This window comes from Carettochelys insculpta, chromosome 3, assembly GCF_033958435.1.
Source record: "Carettochelys insculpta isolate YL-2023 chromosome 3, ASM3395843v1, whole genome shotgun sequence".
NCBI classification, from domain to species: Eukaryota; Metazoa; Chordata; order Testudines; family Carettochelyidae; genus Carettochelys; species Carettochelys insculpta.
In genome coordinates this window covers 17,923,450-17,940,691 of record NC_134139.1, presented here as the reverse complement: position 1 = coordinate 17,940,691, position 17,242 = coordinate 17,923,450, and the positions used below count along the sequence as shown (strand labels likewise).

At 43.6% G+C, this 17,242-nt stretch overlaps 1 protein-coding gene across 5 annotated transcripts in view; it reads left to right on the top strand.

Annotated features, from left to right (window-relative positions):
- Positions 1–4,656: 4,656 nt before the first annotated feature.
- Positions 4,657–17,242, top strand: part of SERTAD2 (SERTA domain containing 2) — a 115,765-nt gene continuing 103,179 nt past the window's right edge. For 2 of the 5 annotated variants that reach the window (XM_074989424.1, XM_074989416.1), the window contains exons 1-3: positions 4,657–4,987; positions 5,811–5,865; positions 9,338–9,530. The gene's annotated coding sequence lies outside the window, so the exon portion shown is untranslated. Of the gene's footprint in view, positions 4,988–5,810; positions 5,866–9,336; positions 9,531–17,242 lie in introns of those variants that run through there. The other 3 variants (XM_074989423.1, XM_074989415.1, XM_074989419.1) reach the window with 2 other exon arrangements.

Below are 17,242 nucleotides of genomic sequence, written 5' to 3'. Positions count from 1 at the left end.
GTGCTAGGGGCTGTGCTCTGCTGAGCTCCAATACTCTGGACCTCCAGCTACCCTCACCACCTGGGAAACCCAATCAGTTCAAGCTTCAAAGAGTGGTGAGATCTCTGCCCCCTGCTCCACTCAAATATAGCCTTCAGACCCTGCCTTATGCGATCAGTTATGGTTGGCTGGGCCTAATGTTTGTAATCAGATTTAAGTTAGATTTAATATTGTAACTGTTTTATTTGGCTCCATTTGTATGGTTACTACCTGGAAAAAATAGCTTTCATGGTTAAGCTGGTTGCTTCTCTCTCTCTCCCACCCCACACACTCCCTGGTATTGTTTTGACTTTCCCAGACACTCTAAAACAACACCCCTTGAAGCACAGCTGAAGACCCCTGTATCTCCCAAGAATCTTGCAGGGTTTTCTCATTGAGTGGGTTACCAGCAGAATGGTTGTAGCGTGAAAGTGGAGATAGTGAGGTTCTGAACCTGGGGACATAGGAGGGCGACAGCTTAAAGGGCTGTTTAAACCTAGCCCCCTGAGTCCAAGGACGCATGAGGGTCCCTGCGTGGCATTGCTGGGCAACCCAGCCTATTGAGTCTTGGGACACATAAAGAGTCACCTTAAGAGTGCTGATTAACTGGCCCTCTTGGATGAGCTCTGGCAGTGTGTGTGTTCATCTCATTCTGAGATGGAAAGACCCCAGCCCTGGGGAACCTAGATCCTGCAGGGGAGCTCCCTTGGGAAGAAATTGGCAGCAGGCTCCATATGAGAACACAAATAGCAGACTGACAGAATTACCAACCTCCCTGTCCTTCAGAAGAGTAACCCTAATAAATTAGCATATCCCAAAGCAATGGGAACACAGTAATGGGCACCCTTCATCTTCGCCCAGGGCCCAGTAAGTTTGTCCCCCCCGCCCCCCAAACTAAATAATGGTAATACTAGACACTGTTATATATTCTATTGCTGATGTCTGTGCAAACCACACATCAAATTCTAGTTTCTTAAATGTACCTGTGCAATGAGGGCTAGCCTAGGCATGTGTTAAGCATAGTGAGGAGCACTCTGCCTTGCCAGGAGCCCTTCACTGAAAGTATGCCTCTCTGCAAAAGAGATTTAAAAAAACCAGTACTGTACATGGCAACATTGGCCCAAATGGCTTTATTCAGCTCACACTCATAGCAGAAATTCAGGTCTGGCTGCACCTGTATTTCCTGGAAGATGCAATGGATGACTGGAGGACTATTAAGATGACAATATCACACAAGCACCAAGAAAGACAGAATTACTCAGAACAAAAAGTAATTCTAGTAACATACATCTGGGAGGTTGTCAACCTCCCAACCTCATGAGGATCCTCACTAACAGCCACAGTCTATACCCCAGGAATACCAGTCCTGGAACCTTTCCCTGCAACAAAGCCCGCTGCCAGCTTTGTCCACATATCTTCTCTGGAAATACCATCACTGGACCTAACCAGGTTACTCACAGAATCACAGGCACTTTCTCATGCTCCTCTACTAACATCATATATGCCATCATGTGCCAACAATGCCCAGATGCTTTGTATATTGGACAGACTTCTAACTCCCTTAGACAAAGGGTCAATGGGCACAAAACAGACATCAAAACACTCCAGATCCACAAACCACTTGGTCAACGTTTTAATGGAATGGGACATTCTGTCAATGACCTAAAGGTATGTGTGTTACTGAAAAGGAATTATCGCACCGTTTTGGAAAGAGAAACATCTGAGCTGGCTTTTATATTCAAATTCGGCACATTAACACATGGTTTAAATCGTGACGGGAACTTTCTGAGTCACTATAGGGGCTCGTCTGCATACTTGGCTCAGTCTAATTCTTGACCTTCCCCCCCACTCTCTGATTTGCTCATCTTGATTATCTTTTCTGATTTGTCCTCCTTGCTTACTGTTTTTGGTTCTCTGTGCCTTAAATATTGAGTCTGTTCTGGTCTGGCTATGGTCTGAAGAAGTGGGTCTGTCCCACGAAAGCTCACGTAATAAACCATTTTGCTAGTCTTTAAAGTGCTACTTGACTGCTTTTTGTTTTGATAGTGTATAGACTAGCACGGCTTCCTCTTTGTTACTAGCATTACTCAGGAGTGATTTAACATACCTACCCTCGATTGAAAGAGATCCGTAAGATACTGCTCTTACTCATTGGTGCAGAGCAAAAGCAACACAGAATTGTTATTCCTGATATTTCTAAGGTAAAAACAAGCTGAATAAACAACTAATGTTTTCAGGCTTTTTATCATGATGGAAAAAGGGCACAATGCAATTCTCTGTCAGATCACCTTCCACACAGGTATGTTTGTTTGCCGAAGACAGAATGATGTCTCTTGGGCTGTGTGTTTTGTGCATTAGTTAGTTATACCTATGGATGACAATTATCTTCTGCCCTTGTCATATAAATTACCCTTCAAAATATTGCAAAAGTTTAGGTTTGCTGTATGTGTGTATAAATGCTGCCTCACTATCTGGTTCTGTTGCTTGTAACAAGGCCTGCCTGGCCTGCTCAGAATTCTTTGAGAAATGTGTCAATTTCTTACTTCACTTAAACACCGAAACAAAACTGTCCATTGTTAGTAACAGAAATTTAGTCTGAAAAGAGCGTAGGTGACACTTATCCACAATTATTATTACCCTTATCTGTGATTTTTGTCTGGCAGTCCACAGAGAGTAACGTTTATCATGCAATTATGATTTTACGATTGCATTGGTTTTGTATCTTCACCCCTAGGCTCAATGTTGAGGGAATACTGAAGGTGTTTATAAACTTCCTTCTAGCTTAAGAAAAGTCGAACATAAATCTTAAGACAGGCTATTGGGCACGGAGTAGTGACACCTGTAAAATCCTCCGGAACAAAGTTCGCTTCTTCCACACCAAGCAGCCACTGGCTTGCCTGAGCCCGAGGAACCTGACTCCCACCACGTGCTGGGCCAGGAACAACTCTTCCCCAGCCTCCCCTTGGAAAGCGCACAGCGACTTGCACCGGCTCATTGCATGCGGCTGGCGGCGCATCCAGCAGGCTGCTGCGAGCCCGGACCCCGCCCCTCAGTCCCGCCTCGGGCTCCGTGTGGCGGCCGGGAGCGGTGCCCTGGGGAAAGTCTCCCGCCAGAAGGCGCCGCCCTCCTGGGCTCTGGGCGTGGCGCGCCGCACCGCACCCAGCTGCAGCCCTGAGGGGCTGGGCGGCCCCTGCTCCTCCCGGCTTGCAGGATCGTTGCCAGAAGCAGCCCCGAGCCCCTGTGCCATGCGGTTTCCTCCCGGCTGTAAGGCGCCCCTTGCCCAGAGCCTCATTGAAACGGAGGAGGTGCCGAGGCGCAGCAGCTTTTGACGCTCAGAACAGATTCAGCAAACCCAGAGGGGAAGCCCAGCGCTGGCTGTGCTCCAGGGCCGCGTTCCCGCTGCACTCGGGTGGCACCGCCTCGGCTTTCCCCGTTTTCTGCTCTTCTCAGAGCAAGAGCCTGTTGTCTCCAGCCCCGCCTCAGACGCAGCGCCCCCCCCCCACCCCAGATGTGCTCCTGGCTCCCCTAGGGCAGGGCTCCCCCCACGCGTGCTACCGGCTCCCCTAAGGCAGTGCTCCCCGCCACGCATCCTGCAGGCTCCCGAAGGGCAGGGCCCCCCCCACGCGTGCTACCGGCTCCCCTAAGGCAGTGCTCCCCGCCACGCATCCTGCAGGCTCCCCTAGGGCAGCGCTCCCCCCACGCGTGCTACCGGCTCCCCTAACGCAGTGCTCCCCGCCACGCATCCTGCAGGCTCCCGAAGGGCAGGGCTCCCCCCACGCGTGCTACCGGCTCCCCTAAGGCAGTGCTCCCCGCCACGCATCCTGCAGGCTCCCCTAGGGCAGGGCTCCCCCCACGCGTGCTACCAGCTCCCCTAAGGCAGTGCTCCCCGCCACGCATCCTGCAGGCTCCCCTAGGGCAGCGCTCCCCCCACGCGTGCTACCGGCTCCCCTAACGCAGTGCTCCCCGCCACGCATCCTGCAGGCTCCCCTAGGGCAGCGCTCCCCCCACGCGTGCTACCGGCTCCCCTAAGGCAGTGCTCCCCGCCACGCATCCTGCAGGCTCCCGAAGGGCAGGGCTCCCCCCACGCACGCTGCAGGCTCCCCTAGGGCAGGGCTCCCCCCACGCACGCAGCTGGCTCCCCTAAGGTAGGGCCCCCTACGTGCGCTGCTGGCTCTCCCAGGGCAGGTCACCCCGCTCTCTTCTGCAGACTCCCGCCCCCCTCCCCTTGCCAAGCTCCCAGCCGCCCGCCCCCTTGGCGTGACTAAATTAGAGGGAGGGAGAGGCGCGCCTGTCTCATCTGCCTACCCTTACCTCTGATTGGCCGGCTGCCGCATGCCCATCAAGCTGAGACCCGCGGCGGATTGGCCAGGCGGCCAGATGAGGACAGTCGTTCTCCCTCCCCTCCTCTGTCTTTCCCAAAGCGCCAGTGTCCTCAGAAGACTCATTGGGCGAAGGGGCCCCTTCTGCCTTGGGCTGGCGCTGCCAGGACACTGGCTGGCAGCCCTGCCACTCAACCTGCCTGGGCCGGCCATAGGCTGTCTGGAGCCGAGTGGGCGGGGCACCTCGCCGTCCTGTGACTAACTAAAAGTCCGTGAGTCACTGCTCGCCCATCAATCCCATTAAATGCCGTGTGCGGGTCGGTGGCGCTGCGCCTGCTGTTCCCCCAGCCCCTGTGCGGGGGCTGCCGCCGCCGCCCGCCCCTCTGATCCATGGCTGGCTGGCTGGGCTTGTTACAGTGTCACCTCCTCCCTGCCAGCGGCTGCCCCAACTCCCCCGCCCTGCTCGTCTCCTCCTGCCCGGGGCTGCTGCAAAGGGATGGGATAGAGCGGAGCACCTGGGCTCCTGTTTACTAGTCTGCCTCCCAGTCCCATTGCTTGGTGGTTCTTCCTCTCTTGCCTTTCCACCTTATTCCCTCTTCCTCCCTCTCCCCTGCCTGGGAGCCTGGAGCTGTTGAGTTCTTCTGGAAAGGGTGAGTACAAGGCACGGCCTTTTGACTTCACATTTCTGAGTGACACCTTGTAGAGGGGGCGGGCAGGGCTTGTCGGGCGCAGGGGTTGTGCTTTAGCGTGTGCTTGTTTAGTCACTACATATCTAGAAATGAGAAGAAAATAGGCTGGGGAGAAGCTACGTGATGGATGTCCTTTCACCCTGCTACTTGCTGAATGGGGAGCTTGTCTGTTGCAAACAGTTTAAAAGTTGAATCCATGTTTTCAAAGTTAGCTCTGGCCCAGATCAAAGATGATACTTCTGGTTCTTTTCCTTCTCTCATTTTACTCCCACTCCCTTATGTTCCATCTTGTCTGTCTAGACTTTAGTTTTTATTCATTTTTACAATGTAACTGTACAAATCTGCGTGAAATGGCTAGAGATGTACTTAGTGTCTTGTGTTTATTTTTGAGATGGCAAAAGTGTAATTAAAATAAATATATTAACTTTTGGAAGTAATTCAAATTGAAATAAACAAGAAGTCCTGTGGCACCTTATAGACTAATGGATACTTTGGAGCATAAGCTTTCATGGCCAAAAACCCGCTTTGTCAGATGCATGAGTGGGGTGGGGGGGTATTTAAATGTATTTTTAATTTAAAATACATTTTTTTCATATTGGGACATATTTTGATGGAGCAGTAGACAGCTCACTGGCCAAATAATATTGCAGCTCAACTCTGAAGTCTGGTGCAGTGTGTATATTTATAAAATGAAACAAATGCTTGTAAAGTGTTTGAATCCACAACAGACAAGGGAATTAATTTGTTCTGCCACTGCATCCTCAATAAACTCTGTTCTGTTTAGGTATTTCCATGGACGTGGAATGATTTCCTTATTACTGAATCAGAAGAAAATGAATGTATCCAATTGGAGTTTTAGTCTTCAGTTTGAATGGCCTTTTGGTAGACTAAACTCAGATTCACAATATTAGTGTAAAATAATTTGACATGGAGTTTTTAATATCCAATTAAAAATGACACTGGAGCATGCATTTATGTTTTGTGTAACTATAATATCTATAGTGGCTAAAATAAAAAAAAACCTTAAGTCCCAGTGTCAACAAGTAGTTTATCTACAGTATCTACTTCCCAACTGTTATTACTTTGCCCATCTTGATATAACATTATTTTAAATAGCCGACTAATAACTCACAACAGATCAAGCAGGTAAATGAAGCAGTTTTGAATTGTGCTTAAATGTTACTCTCCTTTCTTACAACACTCCAGCCTTGTCTCTAACTCTAGCTAAAAACAGTCAATAGAAATTTCTCTTAAACTTTGTTAGAATAAATGATCAGTGCTAGCATAAGGTCTGGTACACCAGATCTTAACAATCCTGTAAAGTATATGTATTGTAAATGAAGAGAAATATAGATAGGTATGATTTCTTTAGCCAGCGACTATTGGAGATGAAGCCCAGTGATTTCAGCAATTGTATAGAGACTATAAAATTGAGTAGGTGAGAAAATCATATGTTCTCCCCGATGATGTTAAAAAAGGGAAAAACCTTAGGTGGCTGACTTACTAAATTCAGCATGTGTCCACTATTCATAAGTGGTAATTACTTTTTGTTAATGTTTTAGTTGTGCTTACCAGTTATGAGACAAAAATCAGTGCTTGCGTAACACTGTTGTACTACGTTTACTTACAACAAGTAACGAATTTGTCCAGTGTGTGTAAAGCTTTTTAAAACACTTATAATAGTTGTTTTCATGAGGCCCTTTTAAATGTGGTCTTGTACAGTCAATATTATGTAGGCCTGTTTCTCCCTTCTGAAACCAGTTTTATACTAGTGCACCTCCAATAATTTTAAGGGAGATACTTTTCATTACCATATATATGGAGAGATTAGAGTCCAATATTTTCAAAAAGCCTACAAATACTAACGTGACAACAAACTGTGATTCTAGCTATCATCAGAAGCCATTCTACTGTTACTCATGCTGTGTGGTATTTTATTACATGAGTAGTTCCTTTAATTCCAGTGTCACTACTTCCGTGCTAAAGTACCAATCAGTGTGAGTAAGTGTGACCAGATCAGGCCCTACATATTTAATTTTGTTCATGAAATCAAAGTATCCTGGATTACTGATATATCTTGTGATCATGGCGAAATCTGGGAACTGAGTGAGAAGTTATTCTAGTAAATGATTACACTAGAAATGACTGTTTGAAGTGATCCCGAAGGCACAAATTAAATAGGTAAGTTTCTGGGTGGTTTTATTGATTCTGTGAAAGATAGAAGAATATAGTGAAATTCAGTGTGTTGTAATTAAATTCTGTCTTCTGTGCCAGAGAGAAGTTTGAATACTGAAGGTCTTGCAAGTGGCAAGTTGGCAATACTACCAAAATACAGTGGGTTAGAAGTACTTTTTTACCTGACATGAAGAATTTTATTGTTTTCAGTGCAGCAGAAGCGGTTTGATAGTCTTTCTTAGATTAACTGGTGTCATAAAGTGTTCACAGGTCTTACTGATTTACCTCTGTCTGTATTGGAAATGAAACTGATCTGAAGAAGTGGGTCTGTCCGGCGAAAGCTCATCACCGAATGAATCATTTTGCTACTCTTTAAAGTGCTGTATTTCTGCTGCTTTGTTCTGTCTTATCAGAGACTCCTGTGGTAAAGAGATTATTAAGGAGGAAACCTGTCTAGTTAAGTGGTGTTGCATCCTGCCTTGGTGCATTACATGTACTTTTCATACATTTCTTTAAACTTGTGTTGGATGCTCTTCAGAGTGGAAGACAAATTATTTTATGTTTGTGTCATGTTTTCACTTCCTTTTATGATGGTCTTCATGGCTACATGTTTGTGTCACTAATTGCGATGTTATTGTAATTAACATTAATTATGCAAACTAGGTTGTTTTTAGAGGCACTCAGACTCTATTGATATTGTCCTCTTTGTTTAAACAAGAATGTATACATTTGAGGATGCTGGAAGAACTACAGCTATTAGTTACAAAACAGCATGTGCATGGGAGGAAAAAAAGCAAATACCCATGTCAACTTAAATATTACATTAACGTTTTATTTGGCAGTGGTGGTTATTCACATAATTTGACCTGAAATATTGAGGCATACTAAACAAGGATACAAAATGCTAGTACGGTAAATACAATAGGTCTGTGAAAAGACTATGCAGTCTTCAGAATGTTGCTGTATTCCAGATAGAAGGGTATTATTGGGCAAAATTCTATGGACCTTATTCAAATAAAATTTCTATTTGAGTATGTGAGAATTTTTGCCTGCTTAAGGAAAACTGTGTGTGGCAGGTAATGACCTCCTAGCTTTGGCAAAGCAAACTGATGGAATAGGCATCTTTTTGCTTAATTTTTGTAAAAGAAATTTTGCTTTTTTTCCCCCCTCTAAAATCCTCCTCTTAAGCTTGAAGAGTGGTATTAATTTTGCACCCTAACTTTTCTAAATAAAAGTGCTTGTAGGAACAATAATAATCTAATCATGTTTTATACAGAGGAGGTACAGTAATAACATTTGAATTAATTTCTTCAGACTAGCTATAGTGAAATTTAATAGAAATATTTTAAATCTTCAAAGAAATACATGAGAACTGAGACTGATTCAAGTTGGCTTTTCGATAGAAATCGTGATTGCAGGGATATTTGTGTTCAGTTTTTGTATTCTGAATATACTTACAGAAGAAATACAGTGGAGGGAAAACTTAAATTGGAATTCTTTTACATTGTAAAAAATTTAAGGTGTTGATGTGTAAGTATACTGTAAGCTAGTTTTCCTTTGAAAAATTGTTTCCAGTTCCATACTAAGTAAGCAAGAGTTTGTTTGTAGTTTGTATTAAGTCTTTGTCTTCTGTACAAGTCCATCAGTGTAGCAGTCCTCTGGAAATTTAAAATCCGTATTCTGGGCTCTGACAAGTGGAGTTTATATATAGTTAAATGGGAAGCTTTCATAGTATTAGAAAATTACCATTTAGCAACCTAGCATGTCTATTAATCCATGGAAATAATTTTATGAAAATCAATAAAATGCTGTGTTTTTCTTATTATAGATCTATGTTGAAATAAAAAAGATGCTGTTTCTCATTAGCATTTCATGTTGGCTTCTTAAACGTTAATTTAGAAAGGCATTCTCTTTAGTTTAGATGATACACATGAAGAGAAATATTTTTTTTATTGCCTTCTAGAAATCACACTCACGTCCTGGACTGTAAGTGATTTTCAGTGTGTCTGTCAGCAAAATCAAGAATGAAGGTCTCTTATTTTTCAGATGGCATCCTTGCATGACATTGTTTCTTGTTGCCCTAATACTGTATATTCCTTAACTTCTGACTTATGGGTCTATGCTCATGCTTTGAAGTAGCACAGGTGCGTGGAAGATTCCAGAATACCAGAATGCGAAGTACCCAAAGTAAATTTCAAAGAGAAAATTGTGACCTTAACTACTTCAGGGGATGAAGTGAATGGAGTTGGCATTGATCTCTCTGGAACCCATGATGTGTCTGAGCCTTTCTTGCCTCAAAGGTCCACCTGTTCTGGTGTTAGCAGAAAAGGTAATGAAAGGCTGAAACCATCTATCACATTAAGTACTGGGTAAAAAGAAGTGACAAATTGACAGCCTCATTCTGTAGCATGCATGAAACATTAAGTATTGGTGTTCAGATGATATATTACAATCAGAAAGAACAGTAAAAAGGAGCTGTTAACCCTTAGGGTGCATCTCCACTTGCATTCCTCTTTTGAAAGAAGTATGCAAATGAGGCAAATTGAAAACACAAATGAGGTATAACTTTGCATATTTGGCACCTAATTTGCATATTCTAATTTCGAAAGAGCTTCTTTCAAAAGAAGAAAGCCAGTGTAGATGCTGCTCTTTCGAAAGGAAACCCCATCTTCGAAAGAATCCTTCCCGTTATTTAGTGGGAAGAAGGATTCTTTCAAAGATGGGGTTTACTTTCGAAAGAGCAGCGTCTACACTGGCTTTCTTCTTTTGAAAGAAGCGCTTTTGAAATCAGAATATGCAAATGAGGTGCCAAAATATGCAAATTTAAACCTCACTTGCGTTTTCGATTTACCTCATTTGCATGCCTCTTTCGAAAGAGGAATGCAAGTGTAGATGCACCCTTAATGTTGGGACTTTGTGTTTTGCAATGAAAATCAAAATTACTGTATTAAAACAAGACAACTTGTTTAAAATCTCCAGTGTTGTGACCCTTCACTAGGTACGCCAAAACATTTATTCAAATAAGGTACTCTGAATCTTGCGAGGACACTTGTTTGCCTTTGTGATCTACAGTGTAATACTTATTTTCTCTTGAAACCATGTATCACAAACTTAGCAGCTTTCTGAAGAATCTACTTCATGACCCATGTGAGGAGTGCAACTATTGAATTTTGTTACATTGGGGTTTTACAAAGCTTGTTCTTGTCTGAGCAGAAATTGTTCAAAATGCCAGATTCATGATGCATACAAGAGTAAAGGTCATCAACTTAGAAAATTAATAACATGGCTCACACTGACATTTCAGAAGGAATGCAGATTGGAGTAAGCCACACCCTAGTCTGTTCTTGTGGTTCCAATGGACCTGCATTACTTTTTTTACCATATGGGAAACCCATAAAATACACAGTATTCCCCTTTTCTCCACCCCAGTCAAAATCCCTTCTATGGTGAAACTGTGAAAATGTTCAACATTTGTTTGTATCTGTGATTAAGTACAGCCAGTGAGAGTCATGCTGAGGCTTTTAGGGCTTGTCTACGCTTACCCCCAACTTCAAAGGGGGCATGGTAATCAGGGACACAGGAGATTACTGATTAAATACTGCGGTGAATACGCAGCACTTCGTTAGACTAATTTTCTCCCCACGACAACTTTGAGGAGTAAGGGGACTTTGGCGTAGCGTGGGCAGCTTGGAGTGCCTGTGGCTACATGCATGCCAGCACTTCGAAGTTTGACACTTTGAAGTTGCTGTGGTGGAGAATTAGCCTAATGAAGTGCCACGTATTCACTGCAGCACTTCATTGGTAATCTCCCATGGCCCTGATTAGCATGCCCCCTTCAAAACTGGGGGCAAGAGTAGACACAGCCTTAGTGGTTATCTACATTTTAGGAACTGTCTTTGTCTTCTGGTCAGGTTGTGTTCCCAAAAGACCCTGGGAGTCAGAGTTAGCCTTTTTTACAAATAGGTCCCAGATTCTCCAAAATACTGACTGTAGTTAAAGAAACATATTATGACCTTGTTGCCTTCACTACTTATCTTCGGCACTGATGGGGGAATGAGTTTAAGGAATAGATGTGCACTGGAGTGATAACAGGGATGAAGAAATCCTAACTGAGCTAGAACAGGCTTCTTTAGATTCAGCAACACAGTCAGAATCTCCAGAAATAACACAGATGTTACTTTTCATAACTGAATAATTATAGTTGTCATGTGAAAATGTGAAACTTCTAAGGGGAGAGGAAATTGCAATTATACCACTGTGCCTGTCTTCTAAGCCATACAACCATTAACAGTGAAATAAATGGCTATTACTTGTGACATCAAATTTCGTGCGTATTTGGAATTTTCCTTGTCAAAATTCAAATGTGAATTTATTGCATTTTGGATGGTTAAACTTTGGGGGGTAAAGTAAAGTAATAACACTCTGGTAAGGCACATGCCTTGTGGTGTTTGTTGTTTTTTAAAACTAAAATAGAAGAGGTTCATGTTTCCCTATGTTTACTCCTCCTGCTCCTTCTTGTCTTCTGCATACCTCTGCTGTTTCCTCTCGTTTTCTCCACTTCTCACTCCTCTTGATCTTTTCTATTTCCTTCCATCCTTTTTTCTCGTTTCCCTCTTAGTGCCATTACCCAACTGATCAGTTATTGGGTTGCAATAGCCCTTAGGTGCCCAAGGAGACTGGGGTCACGTTCCGCTGGGCACTGTACAAAAACAGAGCAGCATTCCTGGCTGCAAACAACCTACAACCTGAACAGACCAGATCTACGAGGTGTGGGAGGGGAAGCAGAAAGAGCTGAGCTGTTATGACGTGCCCAACTTGGCAGAAAGCACATCAGAAGAGGAGCCAGGTGCAGAAGATGTCTCCAGAGCCCCTCTCCAATAGCCTGTCCAGGAGGCCCCCCGCCTCACCTCTTCCTATTTTTGTGTCTCTTCCGTTGGCTCTTTTCAATGTGAAATACATTGTGAATGTGAGTGACTTTTCTGAGTGCGTTACGAGACTGTTCTGTGACTGTAAACATTTCTCCTAGTGCAACATCACTGCCTTCAGTGGTGTGTCTCCTGACTTTGAAGGGAGTGTGTGAAATCGCTATTAGGCCCAGTAGCTTCATGTACCAGAAGAATACAAGTACATTCTGGTTAGGCACCAAAATGTATTTTAAAAGTGAATGTAGATCAGGAAAAGGCAACGTGTAGTGCATTAGTGTCCTGGTTTACATGCCACACAAATCTACTTTAGGAATACTAAAGAGGCAGAGGGTACATCTTCTATTAGTTTTTAAAGGACCACTTCTGGGCCCAGTAGTCTGAAAATTAGAAAGGTAAGCAGTGCTTTCCACCATGATGAGTAATGTTTTTGAAAATATAGTTTCTAAACAGACTTGATGTGTCTAAACCTACTGCTAGCAAGCGTCATCAAACTATGATGGCTCTGGAATGGTAGAATTGGGAAACGGATGAGACTATTAAATCAGTATTCAAAACATGTTGGAAACTGGTTTTTAATGGCAGAAAAAAACAAAGTAGCAGTAGTCCCTCTTCTTTTTTACAAACAATTATTTTAACCTTGAAATGGATAAAAGTATGTTTACTTAAACTTTTGCATTTAACATTTTCCTTACTCCCAAATATTTTAGTTTGTTTCCAGGAAAAATCATTTTTTTCCCTTTTTCCCCCTCAAGTAGTTAATTAAAAAATAGATGAACTGCCCTCTTGCTCAGGGTAGGTATTGGATTTCTTGGACTATAACATATATGGATTAAACTTCATGTTACTTCATACATTTTATTAATCTATAGCAGCAGCGAGGTAGTTGTCCAAGCATAAGCATTTACCCACAATAAATCCCTAGCAGGGTGGGTTTAGTACATGATGCAGAAAATTCAGAAGTTGTAGTTTTCAGAGTATTTGTGAACTTGTGCTTTTTTTGGTTTGAGCATTGGCCTGCTAAACCCAGGGTTGTAAGCTCAAACCTTGAGGGGCCACTTAGGAGTCTGGGGCAAATAGATTAAAAGAAAAAAATCTGTCAGGGATGGTGCTTGGTCCTGCCAAGAGGGCAGGAGTCTGGACTCAAAGACCTCCTGAGGTCCCTTCCAATTCTGTGAGATGTGTGTCTCCGTATATTCATGTGTGGTCATTAATATTTCTCTGTGTGTTGATGATCTATGCCTGTTGTTGTGGCCAACATTCCCCCTTTGTCCTGGGCATGCACACGTTTTGGTGGTTCATGTGCGTGCAGTCTCTTGTCACTTGCAATTCAAGCCAAGCTGCTCACTCTTTATGAAGTGCTTGTTGACTTCCCTTTACCTCTCTTTTTCCGAGTTTAGGACTCGCCATGGCTTTGCCTGGGAGTCCTGGCTCCAGAATCCTAATGCAGTTTCCTAAGAGCAAGAGCAGGAAGCAAGCACTGTCTTCCCCAGCTCTGAATCTGCTCAAGGCATATACAAGTTGCACCTCCTTTGTCCGGCATGGTCAGGACCTGATGGGTCCCGAACAAGAGAATTTGCTGTAGCAGGGGAGGTTCAAGGCTTCTGTGCCCAGACAACCATGTGCTGTGGGGCTGCTGCAGCTCCAGCCTCTCCTTCCCCCAGGACTTGGGCCTCAGCCTGGGCTCCCCAGGGCTGCCACAGAATTCCAGCACTTGCCCCCTGGCTGCTGTGGGGGTTGCCACAGGGCTCCAGTCCCCATGTTCCCACAGGGCAGGCAAGGCTCCTGTACCGGCCCTAGCCACAGTCCAGTATTCTCTCTTGTCCTGGAATATCCATGGTCTTGTCGGACCATGGATACTGCTGGATGAGAGAGCACTGGATTTGAGAGGCGTGACCTATGTATGTTCCTCACCGCCCTGCAGCAGATAGTGCCTCCTTTTACTCAGGCATGCGGGTCCCTCCAAGTACTGCTGGGGGGTGTCTGTAGTAAGCACTGAGTTCCAGCTCATATGGAAAGAACTCTAGCCAGTAGCTCTGATGCTTTTCTTCTCTGGCAATCTTCTCTCACCCTCACCCCTCTTGCTATGCACTCATTGGACTCTTCTGATGTGCAGGAGCTAGATCACCTAGCCCACTTCTCCTGCTTTCCCAGGTTTATGGGCAGAGCAAGAATGGGGTTAGAGAAACATGGCCCCCTCCCTTTAGCACTATGTTCTCTCTGCCCTGCGATGACCAGACCCATCCTCTGCTTCCAAAGAAGAGGAATTAAGGTTTCCATGCTGCTCCCCTTTCCTGGACTTATGTGAGAAGACAGTGAAATTCCTCTTTCCAATGAAAAAAATGGTAGTGACTTAAGGGCACCACTTATGTATGGTTGGCCGGAATAAGGGCTGGAAAGCTGAGGAGTTATTCATCTGGCCCAGATCCCCCCAGATTGCATAACTGCGTTGCACACATGAGCTATTTATTTTAAATTAAGAGGCTAGACATTGTGTGTGTGTGTGCGCGTGCATATGTGAGTGTTTTCCATGTGGCTTTTTTTTAGTGGTTATGCTGTTCTTTTGCTATACCATAAAACCAATTAGAAATGATTTTACTTAAAGGGAGGCAATGGATCATTTCAGATGGGTAACATGTCTGGGGGAAGGCAAATTGGAACACTTCCCTAGTTGCTGGATGATCAAAGGGTGTGGATTTCCCTCCGTCACCTCCAGGAGCTACTATTACATTAGTTTTGGACAAAGATGTGACCACTATTTAGTTATTTTGCTACAGGTGGAACATCTCTAGGCTGACACCCTTGGGTCCTGATGAGTGCCAAACGAGAAAATTTGCTGGACCACGAGAGCTCAATATTGCACATGACCACCACTTCCACTGCTTACTGCACTCTTAGAAGACGTTAGGGGTAAATTACAGCTAGACAACAGCACAGAAGACTGAGAGTCAGGACTGGTGCCTGCAAGCGGATTTTATAGGACCACAGGAAACTTGGCTACATCCATGATAAGTGGTCGTCCAGCTAACTAAAATCATGCCGGATTACGGAGGTTGGTGGATGAGAGAGAGAGAGAGAGAGAGAGAGAGAGAGAAATAAATATATATATACACTTTTGTGTGGTGCTGCTATGGTTTATTTGCACTAGCATCCAGTGTGCTCCAGGCACTTGGTGACAGTCTTTACTCCGGGAAGTTCACAATCTAAAGGTATAAGTTTGGGGAAGGAAAATAGTAATGGACAACTTAAATATAAATCAAAAAGATTTACTGTAGGCAGCATGCCAGAACTGGGGACTTTTGCAAGAGGTAAATGTGTCCATGGTGAGGAGTCTTTGAGGTAACCTTCGGGAGTAGGGTAGGGGGAACCGCGCGTAGAGGTCAACATGAAAGGAGATGTGTGCCACAATGATTTTGTGAAAATCTGACCAAATGAGTGAACGAGGTTGAGGGAGGCAAGGCAATGTGTGACAGGAAGGATAAGAAGGGAGGGACAGAGGTTTGAGTGATGATCAAAAGCTGAATTTTGATATAATGGCATGAGAAGCCAACTGCAGGATTCAAAAACGGGAATTGAGTTATAATGTACATACAGATTGCTGGGAGGTTGGATTCATGATCTTAACACCTATTGTATGCTTGAATTTTCTGGCTCCTTTTCATTTAAACTCTCAACTATGTCATGTTGAGTTTGTGTAGGATTTTTTTTTTTTTAATATTTTATGTCTAATTTCCTAAACTTCCTTAGCAGAATTAAAAAAAAAAACATTAATTGAGTGCATGTCAGGTTGCGTTTCCATTACCTGTGTGTTGAGAACCACCATGGAAAGAATAACTTCTCCAAAAGTTGTAAGTACATGAATCCAGGGCCTTGGAGTGAGTGGGCTGAGGCCTTCTCTTGCTTGTTTGAGTTGAGTGCTAGGGCAGTAGAAATAATCAATATAATTTAGAATAAAAACTCTTCAACCATAATTGTAACAGTGTTATTCTGTGTGTGTGTGTGTGTGTGTGTGTGTGTGTGTGTGTGTGTGAGAGAGAGAGTTTCTTTCTCTGTCTGGAAGGATAAGATGCAGAGCTGTTTCTAAGAAGGTATGTAACATATAGCCTCAAATTAGCTAGTAAGTAGCATTACAAAAAGGTTACAGCAAATGGGTGGCAATTTTCCAATCCGTCTAGCTACTGGAAACATACAATGCTTGTGCAGTATGCTCCTTCATGAGACATCTGCATGTTCTGGGACATGCAAACAATGTGATTATATGTGGCACACTTTAGTCTGTGATGCCTCATTGGGGGCCAAAAAACAGGTCCTAGGAGTGATGGTAATAAACAGTTTTTCTTTATTTGACAATAGGATGCAAAGGTGAGGAGTGTGGGAGCTGGATTTGCAGGGGAGCACTCTGGAATGGGTGGGGGAAATGAGAAATAGGACAGGTAACTGGCAGTGCCGCTGTGTGGAGGACTTCAGATAGTGTGTCTTCAGTGTGCTGCACATGATAAGGTAACCCCATGATAGCATTGAATACACTGATCACAGCGAGTGGAGTAATTAAGTATGATTTTAATCCTAGACTTAAATCATTTGATTTTTTTTTTAAATAATTGATTTAAATCAGGTTGAGGCTTCATGAAACTAACTGCAGAATTTATGCTAGGACAATGCTGGATTATAATTGTAAATGTTAAGTGCCACTATTCATTGTGTGTCATCTTTGAATTTTGCAAAATGGCTGTAAGCAAGAATCAAAATATTGAAAATTAAGGCATTATCCTGTGAACATGTAAGCAAGTACGTGGCTTCACTCAGATGAATGCTCCCATTGATATCTGTTTTTTTGTTAAGTAATTTTCTTCTAGTGGCATAAAACTCTGTCACTTAAAAAATTGCTTCAGCGTAAACTGTGAAAAGTTTTTTTTTAGATTAACATATTCTTAAACATATTTATGTACCCAGGTCAAAATGATCATAGACACAACCTACAGGTAGGCAACAAAGTGACTCGGGAGCATAAGACTTATTGACGTTGGCGAGCAGGCTCTGATGGAGTAGTACAGCTTGGATGAAACCTTTCAGTTTATTTAATTTGTGGAAACTCAACAAGTCATAAGGGCGTGTTGGT